Genomic DNA, 12166 nt, shown 5'->3' with positions numbered 1-12166 from the left:
ACTGTGTAGGAAAGTTGAACAGCAGCTGCACATGTTCCAATGAGCTTACTACTAAGTGGGGAAAATATTGATTCAATTTCGGATGAACATTTCCCATGGAAATATTTGTAGAAGACATACAGTATATATTTGTTATTGATTTGGTTGCTGTGTAGGAAGTAGGCAGATCTTTGGGAGGTCAAATGAATGATCTGAAAGGTCGGATCAAAGTGAAATTGCCGATATATCCTCTGTTATTGCATCTGTCTTGATGGTTCACGTTCTTTTTTTATTGTGGGCTTCTTTTTGAACTGTTTAGGAGGCTTTTTACTTCACAGTGGCAGCCTTTCTATGTCTTCTGTGCTTTTAATTTGTATCGGCTTTGAAGTTTGTGACTTCCTTATGAATATCTTGACATCTCTGGTCCACAAAAATTGGTAATTTTTTTCCATTTTTGCTTTTCTTGTTTGGTACAGCAGATTCTGGTTGAATGGTGTTAAATATTTGGAGAGGAAGATTGGTGTATTGTCTTGCTGTGCGTTCAAGTCCTTGGCAACTGGTTTTTTCTGCCTGCTGGCTTTTATGAGATTGTCTCTTATGGACTTGCTCTTAAGACGAATTATGACTGGTGCAGGTCGTGGGAAGCCTTGGTTTTTGTTCTTCCTAGGAATCCGATTTGGGGTCTGAATGTCGATAAGCTGTAGGGGGATATCAATTACATGTCCTAATTTTAAAACCAAGTCTCTGATGTTTTCTGTAGGTGCAGTTTCAGAAAGACCGTTTATGACAAGATCTTTTTTATGTTGTTGCTGATTTAAACGTTCGTATTGTAGTTTTATAGAATGAAGTTCTTGACGGAGTTCGGATGTCTCTTTCATCAAATTGTGTTGCCTGTCTTTTAGTGCGTTAATGCTAATTTTAATGTCTTTTACCGTTTGCAACCCTTCTATCACTGCTAGATTATTATGTTTGACCAAATCTTCATATTCGCTAGATTTTTTTGTTATTTGTTCGTTCTGTTTCTTAAAGAGTTCTTGCACAAGATCTACTAAGCTGGCTTTTATAGTCACTAGACCGTTTTCTATTAGTATACTTAAAGAGTTTAAATTATAGGACTCACCTGCGTTTTTTTGTCTGTACAGTTCGTCATCTGATTTTGCTTCCGGTATAATCGGCTGCATCGTAGGTGGCTGCCTTACATGCGTTTCTTTGTTCCTCATGCAGATTACACACTTCCAGTCCTCACGTGTTACATCCGGTTCATATTTATGTTGCCCGGTTGTTTCTGAAAAGCTGGCACATTTTAAGTGTAGAATCCTACTGCATTTCGTACAAGTTATATTATTTCCGTTGGACGATAACTCCTCCAGGCATTTGATACACTTCATGACTCACCTTTCTTCCCTTAGGCAGTGAGGCGTGATTATAAAGATGGCGACGTCCTTTGTTCTTCGCTGGTTGTTGACCACGGTCCTCTCTGTTCCCTTTTCAACACTTCAAAATTTGGTTTCGTCTTAGCCGATCTCGTTGAATTTTATATCACCGTCTTCGGCGTGATAAGTAGGGTTACTTGGGAGCACTTTCTACTTAAAACAGGAGTTGGAACCACTTTAAAACTATAAAAAACTGGAGCAGCGATATCACCGTGCGACCGTTCGTATGCCTACACAGCGCCCTCAGTATAATAATAATAATCAGTAGTGGCTCATCCATAAGGGCTGCAGCCCTGCATTCCCCCAGTATAAAATGAAAGGTAATGATTTATTATCGCCATTCTTAAATTTTTATATATTTATCTAGAAACTGTTATTTTTTTGTTTGTAATACAATACCGCTCGATAGTATTTTATATAATTTATTTTGCAATAGACAATGTGCTATATGAACTAGGGCTACTATTAGAACTGGCTAGTATACTGAACGCTGGAGCTGCAGTCAGTGCAGATTGCACCACTTGCCGTGACCCCACACATAAAGTAGTGGGGGTAACGCATGATTTACGTGTAATTTGGGCTGGTAGCATTGCAGCCCAGGATACTAAATTAAATTCTTCCCATCCAGCAACCGATCCCATTCCATTTAAACTCAGAATACTCCTCAACTTTCATTAAACTCAGAATAACCTTTTCTGAATGGAACATCATAAACTTAGTCACTTCCCAAGTGATAACAGCATGATCACAGTCACAAACTGGAGGCAGAATAGTTACGTCTTTAACTGAAACGCCCTCTGACATTATTAATCAAATCTAACACAATTTGACCTAGAGTCCCTTCTATCACATGAGGAAGTTGTCCCGCAACAACTCAATCACGTTATTTTTATTCTTTTCATGAGATTCTACTGCTAACAAACAATATGTGGATAATTAGTCTCCCATTATGATTCCTATTTTCGGCTCACATTTACTATATGGTGGTTCATTTCTTCCTCACTAGCAACCGGGGTTTATTTCTAGCTCACCTCCATGTGGTGCACCATGGGTAATGCTAAATGAGCTAGACAACTGCTGGCAGTCAGACCTATCTTAACGATCTCCTGGCTATTGACATATGAAATCACAAGCAACACAATCAAAAAACAGTTCTTTTCGGGACTACAAGAAAAGAAAACTGGGTGCTAATTTCCGGATTTATCAACGCTGAAGGAATCAGCTATGCTAAAATCAATATCTCTCAAGAATCGTTCGAGAAGTTGATAGATACGTAGCTTTCATTCAAGAGACGCACACAGATAATGAACAACAATTGAAATCTAGAGGAAAAATTGCAGGCTATGAGCTGCACATCACCAAGCTCATGGCTGTGCAACTTACGTATGCAATAATACAGAGAATGCTCGCTTAATATCAGCATGTATTAATCAGAATATACACACTATCACAGCGAAAATTGACAATCTCACAGTAGTTAACATCAACAAGCCTCCCCAGGTAGAATGGCTACCTGAAATAATTCCAGTATTTCCCCATCCTACTATTTACATAGGGTATTTTAACAGCCATCACATCTTGTGGAATTACAATAATAATGATGGAAATGAAGGCCGGTGTAGCTCAGTGGAAGCGGAGCTTGCGTTCTCTGCCCTTGGTCGCTCGAAGTTTGACTTAAGTTCAAGGCTAGTCGCCGACTAGAGGAACTTTTTCTAAGCCTTCCTTCGACCGGTTCCCTAGTTAATCGATCTCAGGCACGGTCAAGCGGGTTTTTCCTCCCGGAAACTCGGGTTTTTCATCCCGTAAACTGAAGAAAATCGACCATAGTACCCACATTATTTCAGACAGTGACATATATTGTTAGGATCAGGTACCAAGAGATGGCAGCACTTGTTTGCCAGCCTCTTCATCAGTGGCTGCTATAATTAGTCATAGACAGGGGCCAGCTATCTCTGATTGGCTACCAATGGAGATTGAACTGCCCACTCACTCTCCAAAAGCTAGATAGTGTATAATGGCCTACCTACTCCCTATAAGGGAATAAAAGGCGTTAGCTGATTTTTTTTTTTTTTGATGATGGAAATGGTGAAGCATTAACATACTAGGCTGAGCAAAATAATCTTATCTTAATATTTGATGCAAAGCAAAGGAACCTTTAAGGCTGCTGCATGGAAGAAGAATACAACCAAGACCTTTGATTTTTTACCCAAAATTTGGAAAATCACCGATAATTCCATCTCAGTAGTCCATTGCACCACCAAGATGGAATTTTAGAAAAGCAGACTGGCAGGATTTTTGAGAAGTGAATAAAATAGTAAGATGGATACCACCTGTGAGTCAAAACTAAAACAGATTCATTGGAGCAGTCATATCAACAGCGAAGATGTATATTCAAAGGGGTTTCCGAAAGCAATACATACCTGGCTGGAATAAAGTCTGTGAAGAGCTACACCAAGTCTATTTAGAATCTGGTGACTGCACCATAGCTGACGAATTCCTCCAGAAGCTTGATAATGAGCGCAGAGAAAAACGAATGAAAACTACAGAGGAATTCCTATTCTATTCTTCTCATCCATCTAGGACGAGTTGAGTCCCCTCCTAATGAGGGGTTACTGGCATAGAAATGCAGCCGGATCGCCATGACTGTATCTGTTATTTCACGATATTTGATTGTATCTGTGTGTGTTTATGGGGACGGTTTGCTTGCATGTGGGATGAAAAACTACAGATAAACTGGGAGAAATACCCTGCTATCCATGCCCAAGACCAGATAACTTGGCTATGGCTGAAGAAATTCCTTAAGCTCCCCTCCTCGCCGACGGGAATCGGACCTAGGATTCTCCTTCCCAAGGCATATGATTGCGAAGCGCATAGCCACTAGGCTAATCGCATGGACACAGAGGAATTAGACTTTAAAAATTCAAGTAAAAAAGCATGGGGACTATTAAAGAAAGCATGTTGAAGTAACCCAATCACTCGTAAAGATCCTTTGGTGAGTCCAGATCAAACTGCCTGTCGAATAACATCGCTGTGTAGAGCCCCTCAAGATCATCGAGACACACGGGAGGTTAAAAGATCACACTGAAAATTGCGACAAAGCGCAGGCGATAGTTCCAAATTTTCAAGAGAATTTACCACAGTCGAAATAACTGAGGCCTTCAAGGAGTTATAACCTGCAAATCATCAAGCTTTGATGGTATCCATCCTAAACTCCCGGTTAACTGTAGAAAAATGCTCGTCAATGGCTAACAAGTTTTTCCTCAAATTTTTAGGTTGGACACCTTCTAAAAGCCTTTAAGAGAACCAAAATAATAGTCATATTAAAACTCAACAAGCCTCAAGATCAAGCAGAGAGCTATCACCCAAATGCACTCCTCAGTTGCTGTTATAAGTTCCTCGAAAGACTCCTGCTTAACAGAATTGAGCCAAAAATATCTGACGTTATTCCTGTTTAGCAGCTGGCTTTAGGTAGTTGTACAGTAAGCTTTATTACCCATATCGAAGCAGGCTTTCAGATACATTTGAAAATTCTGTTGTGTTTGTTGACCTTACTGCCACATACAACACGGTATGGAAGGAGGGGTTGCTATACAAGTTGTTACAAGTCATACCATGCCAATCCATCATAAAACTTATTGGTAACATGATTTTTGACAGACTGTTTCATGTAATATTGGGAAAAAAATGAGCAAACTGAGAACTCTGAACAATGGGCTCCCGCAGGGTTCAGTATGAGCACCAGTCTTATTCAACTGGGAGAAGTTGGTCACTTCTGAGAAAATTAGGTGGAGCAGAGCCAACGACACACAAAATAACAGAGATAACTCCTGATCAAATGGCTAACCATTTATTGAAAATCTCCATGATTCATCCCAGCTCTACCAGGAAAATTGCTGTGCAAGCTTCCATCAGACAAATCCTGAAGATGGAACCCGAGCTTCCTGAAATCGTACACCCAGTATCTCGGGAAGAGGTACAAATAGCCTTAAAACTCACCAAGAATGGCAAAGCTGCAGGAGTGGATGGCATCCTCCCTGAGTTCCTAAAACACCTTGGTCAGCATGGCTAAACATGGCCGGCCGCCCTTTTCTCAGAAATTATCATGACAGGGAAATTGCCAAAGCTGTGGTGAGAAGCCAAAATAATTACTGTGCCAAGGAAAGGTCCAAATCATGTGAAAAACCTACGACCTATCTCCTTACTTTGCACCACCTTTAAGCTCTTTGAAAGAATTCTCCTTAAAAGAATTTCACCACTCATCATGAGCTCTCCCGATTGAACAAGCTGGCTTCAGAGTAGGAAGAAGTTGCTGTGACCAGGTCCTGGCCCTGACAACTCAAATTGAAGCAGGCATCCAGAAAAACTTAAACCTGGAGCCACTTTCATTGACCTAACATCAGGTTCCGATACTGTCTGGATCAGGGGCCTCCCCAAAAAACTATGGAATATTGTAAAGTGCAAAAAAATTTCAACTTTTAGAATCTATTCTCTCCAACAGAAAGATCCGGGTCCATATTGGCAGAAAAAAAAGATCAGGCCCAGATTCCTTCACAGCGGTCTTCCTCAGGGCTCTGTGTTATCCCCTTTACTTTTTAACATCTATGTGTATGATCTACCTCATACCAAATCAAGCAAGTATATGTACTCCGATGACCTAGCGATCTTTCATCAATCCACCTCCTTTGCCAACCTAGAATCAACCTTGAATACAGACCTGAACACCTTGGAAGAGTACTTCAAGCAGTGGTACTTGAAGCCAAATCCAGTAAAATAAAGTAAAATAGACCAACAAAAACAGTGTCCCCAGTATTTCACCTGTACAATGCAGAGACGAATCAACAACTCAATCTTTCTGTGGAAAAATGGTGGAACATGAGCCTCACCCATAATATCTTGGAGTGAGCCTGGACAGAAGCCTAACCTATAAAACGCACATCATCAACCTCTATAATAAAATTTAAACCAGAAACAATATCATTTCAAGGCTTGGTGGAAAAAGCTGGGGTTGTGGTGCAGAAGTCCTAAGGTCATCTGCGCTAGCCCTCTCATTCTTTGCAGCAGAATATTGTGCCCCTGTGTGGGAAAGAAGTGCACACACTAATATTATAGATGCCCAGCTAAAATCAACCATGCACACAATTAGTGGGACAGTGAGAAGCACCCCTCTATCTCCTGGCTACCTGTACTATCTAACATTGCTCCACCAAACATACGGAGGAGACAAGCCTCGATTAAGGAATTTAATAAAGCAAAGAGCAATCCACTCCTCCCCCTGCACCAGATTCTCATAAATCCACCTAGTCTTCCTCTCAAATCTAGAAAGCCTCTCTGGTCCATGAACGAACTCACTTCAGCTGTGCTGCCATCAGTATCTGACATATGGAGAGAACACTGCTCTAACAATCTCCCAACAAACAGCTTCCTGGTAAAAGATCCTTGTGCTCTGCAGCCTGGTTTTGCTCTGCCTAGGAAGATTTGGTCGTCAGTAAAGAGGATCAGAACTAATCAGGGCAGATGTGGCTACCTTCTACATAAATGGGGTCTGTTAGATCTCCCTTGTGATTGTTCGCCTGTGGCTCAGAGGATTAGTTATATTGTGTATGACTGCCCAAGGCGCCAATTTCACGGTGGTGGCCTAGAGGACATCCACAAGGTGACGGATGAGGCCTTGGATTGGCTTTCCAGACTGGACCTTGATAATACAGAAGATCACGGTCTCGTAGTCTCTCTCATAGCCCTCGTCATGGTATCAGCAGAACTCATGTTAGATGATAATAATGCAATGAGAAATGGGCCTCCTCTAATGGATCAAGTTTCTCGCACAAGACACAACTGCTCTCTAATTAAACCTCGGATACAGCTACATTTATGTTGTGAAGTGTTGTGAGAACATGTAGCTTTGTCATACTTGGTGCAGCAGGACGATAATTGCCCCTGGCTTGATTCTGACAAGTTACTTTTGCTTTATTTTAAACAAATTAGAAAGACTTAGAAAACTGGTTGTGCCTTTTATGTAATAAACTTTTGTATGTTAAGATTTTCATCATTTGATTTTGGAAATTGTGATTGTACTTTTCACTTGCCAGTTTCATGTAGCCAAAAGCATAAATAAATAAATTCAACTTATGTACATCTGATCTACCGTCAACTAACTAGGTCAAGAAAATTTACTTATGCTGATAACATAGCCAACGGCGCCCAACATAGGACCATCGAAGTAACTGAAGACATTCTCACAAATGACCTTAGAACCTTTTTGGGAATACTTTTATAAATAGAGACTAACACCAAACCTCAATAAGACCGAGGTTAGCTCATTTCACCTAAACACCAAATTAGAAACTTCAGGTCAGCTTAACAAAACAACACTGTGTCGCCAAGATTTCCCTAAATATATGGCTATTACCTTGGATAGAACACTTTTTTAAAAAACACATCTGGAAAATATCTCTTTAAAGATCAGAACCCGTAATAACATCATACAATATGTGTGGTTCTACATGGGGTTCTTCTGCTATTATACCGCGATGCTCCACTTGAGCCTAGTATACTCTTCAGCAGAATATTGTTCACCAGTATGGTTAAACAGTCCTCATATCAAGAAAATCGACACGCAAATAAATGCAACGATTAGGACAATAATACGCTGTGTCAAACCACTCCCCCTCTACTGCCTTGCAACTTTGAGTAATATTGCACCACCGAACCCGCACAGACTATTATTTTTGTTCTCTTCGAGGCTTTTGGAAGATGTCCATCGTATAAAAATGTGAGAAACCACAACAACAAAAATAAAAATAAACAGCAATCCCCTGTTAACAATATATGAAAACCTCCCACATACATATAAGTACTAATCGCCTTAAATCTCGACGTCCTTTACTAATACTGGCTGAAGAACTAGTAAATAGCAATTTCAACGTAATTCGAAATTGCTAGAAACTTGGAAAGAAATTAGCTACCAGACTTAAACAAGTATCCTTCTCAACCTGACAGGAATTGACATTCCGCATCACCCATGGAAAAGCTAAAAAAAGTATACTCAGTGGACATGGCATCTGCACAGCTTACACAAGTGTGGAAGATTACCTACACCCTAATGTGACCGTGGGGCCATAAACCAAACCATTCGGCACATTGTGGAAGACTGCAGCATAGCAACATATCCGAGGTACGTTCTTGAGGCAGATCCTTCAGCTCTTGAATTGCTAGCAGAAATAGACTTAAAATTTTAGTGACTTTCTTACCAGTATATGTAGACTACCTGTCTCATTTTTATTATCTGCACAAACTTGTATTTATATATTTTGATGTCATATACCTTTTTTTATTATGCCATACCAGTTGCGTAGCTAGAGCTGTTGCCGCCCTGGGCCGTCCCTCTCACTACACACCAAAAATATTACAAAAAGTCAAAACAACGTACAAGGAAATAAATTAAAACACTATGTTTATTTTTGAAATTAAACTTTAATTTCAACATTCTAAGATGTTATGTTTCTTGCTTTTCTGTTTGCAAAGTCATCGATGACATTGGCGAAGTCCATTTCATCGTAATGTAGGTAATTCCTAATCTATGTAGAAAAACTCTTCTCACAACTAGCGACACTTACAGCAATTGTGAGGAAAATTCGCAGTAGTATTACAATATTTGGAACTGAGTTCTCGAGACTGTATTTTAGAATTAACTGCAAAAGTTCAAAAAGGTTCAAAGTACCCCGGATTGGACCGCTCCCCCCTAGCTATGCCACTGTGCCATATGCTAAATAATTATAAATAAATCGCTAGCAACCGATCCACCAGGTCTGTAACAACATTCCACTATGTGACCGATCTTGTTAGATTCCACCTCACACCAGATGACTCCAAACTCACTGCCACAAGAAACACTGTTAGCAGTAATACTACAATCATAGGTCTTAACTCCAACTGGATTCAAATCATTCAATATCATTAGCAGCACCCCACCCCACCCCTCATCTCTAGTTAAGTGTTACTAACACTAAACTAAACCTCGGGTTTTGAATCTCGGAATTTAAGAAAATTTACCATAGCAATCACATTACTCAGAGAAAAAAAAAAAAAAAAAAAAATATATATATATATATATATATATATATATAGCATTAGGCCAGGGAAATTAAGATGGTGGGGATTATCCGCTGTATTCTCTTTAATGGATGCCACAAAATCATTAATAGTTTGGGCCAGTTATTCCTTATTGGTTATTGATGGAGATCTATCCTCAGATTCTGTGAGAGGCTTTCCGATTGTTTTGCATATATTAGTATACTGTATTTGATTTTATTCTGTAGGCTCACGCTTTGTTTAATTTTTCTTTTCTCAATATGCTACCTTATTTCCTAAAAATCCGGGGGTGGGGGTTTCGTCGTTTTCTATTTTTGCGACTTTGATTCTTCCAAATATTATCTAAAATATCACTATATTTTGGCGGAGGAAAATGAGCACTATAAACATTACTATTTACGTTAAGCTGGAATTGAATGGATAAACAAATAAATCATCATGCATATCAACAGAGCCGGCGCTAGGGTCTTTGACGCCCGCATGCAATTTCTATCTAAGCGCCCCTGTAACGATCCTGGAGTGTGTGGTTCTTTTACGATAATAAAAATGTAAATTATTTGAAATTTCTTAAATAAATTTTGACAGAACAGCCACACGTTGGTTCGCTAAATGTAACGAACCGGAAGTGTGGACTAGGCAGGATAATGGTTAAAAACCCGTATATTCAAAAAATTCTCAAAAGTTAAAGCAAATTTTGATAAAGCCACTTCACTTTAATCGTTGAATATAATGATACAGGGATTATAGCCTTCTCACCGACCTGAATCGCTAACAAAATTAAAATGAATTCTAATTAAGTTAAAATTTATTTGAACTAAAGTTTAAAAAATTCTTGCATTTTACAAGTTACTAAATTCTTAGTAACTTGTAATAATTTTTATAAGTGGAACTATCTTTTAGGAAATTAAAAGAAACTCAAGATTGATGAGAAAATAATAAAAGAATTCAGAAATAATTAGAACATTTAATATAAGTATTCAAAAAAATGATATCTTTACAGAATAACAGAAAATAAATTAAATTACATAAATATACTTGAAATTTTTTTTATTAAAATTTTCAGGTTTTTGATTTCATATTCTCAAAATTAGAAATAATGGTCTTAACGTCTAATTCCGCACATATATCATTTTCAATAGCTATTAACGCCAAACTAACAAGCTTTTTTGTGACATACTTGTTCTTAAGTAGGTTTTAATCAATTTCAACTTGGAAAAGGAACGTTCACCGCTCGCTACAATAACAATTAAGGTTAATAGTATTCTTAAAGCAATTGAAAAGTTAGGGAAAGATAAATTATTGGACACAATAAAATTAAGAATATCGAAAGGGCTTTTGAATATTTAAATTATCCATCCGAAAAATATCCCGGAAAGCACATAACTCGTCATATAGTTCTATTGCATTTACGTTTTTATTGTCGCAGTCCTTCAAGAGAATCTCTAACTCGTCACAAACTTTTCGTAAATCTTTGTTATTAATTTGTAGTAATCTATACAAGAAATTGAAAATATCATATCTTTTAGTTGTTAAAAACGTTCTATCAACGAATACATTGCAACGCCTAATAGTGTATAAAACACATTCACTCTAAGTTTATCTTCTGGCGATTGTGGCATTTCGTCATGACGCTCGTAGTCAAATTGTCGTGTCTTTTTTTGTCGTCGAACTTCCGTACCAGTTTTAAATGCTTGTTCTCCATCCACATCTTCACTCAGTTATTTCACCGTTTTAGAACTTCTTTAAAATTTGTATCTGATCGATACTCTTGAAAGAATATTTTTAAGTTTTCGATAGATTCTAAAGCAAGTGTAATGTTCATATTTTTGTCTTGAAGCATTTTGCTCACAGGGTTTATTCTGTTAAGTAAATCATACCACGTTATAAGAAAGCAAATAAATTTGTAGTCCTTCATTTTCGCACATAATGTTTGTGCTTCATGCTAAGTTTCTTTATTAAAATTTTCAAAAATCAGCTAATGCCTATGTTGTTCCCGTATAGGGAGTAGGCGGGCATTATAAATTTCTCCTAACTGATATCGTAGAGGGCGGATTGCATTAATTTTACTGTCCCATCGCGTTTCTGATGGCTGTTTCAATGTTAATTTTTTTTACGAAGTTTAAAAGGATTGCCCAACGTTTGTAAGAGAATGAAAAGAATTGTATATTTCTTGAATAATTGCAAAGAAACTAATTGCATCTGCATTCACTTTGGCTGCATCGTAAATGATTAAATTTAGAGTATGAGCAGCACATGGCACGTAAAAAGCTAGAGGATTTTTGTTCAAAAGCAAATTATGGAGCCCATATTTTCCCCATTGTCATACCCTTGACCTCGCATGTCTTCATTGGAAATGTTCCGTTTTTTCAGTTGTTCCATTATTGTTGGATATAAACCACGTCTGTGGAATCTGATATATCTGCAAAACCTAAAACGTTTTCCCTGGTATTGACAATTCCATTGTCACAGGAAACAAAGCGAATAATAATGGTCATTTGTTCTGTTTTACTTGCATTAGGTGTGCAGTCTAAAATTATGGAAAAATATTCAGATTTTCGAATTGATAATAAAATTGCATCCCTGATTGCGTTACTTAAAGTTTCCAATATTTCATTTTGACTGTCTTTACTCAAATAGTGTACTCTATTGTTTCGTTGTAGGGCCCT

The sequence above is a fragment of the Typopeltis vanoorti genome, chromosome 11 (assembly GCF_054136105.1).
Source record: "Typopeltis vanoorti isolate ZY-2024b chromosome 11, IOZ_Tvanoo_1.0, whole genome shotgun sequence".
NCBI lineage: Eukaryota > Metazoa > Arthropoda > Arachnida > Uropygi > Thelyphonidae > Typopeltis > Typopeltis vanoorti.
The sequence above is the reverse complement of the archived record's forward strand: the minus strand, read 5'-3'. Positions refer to the sequence as shown.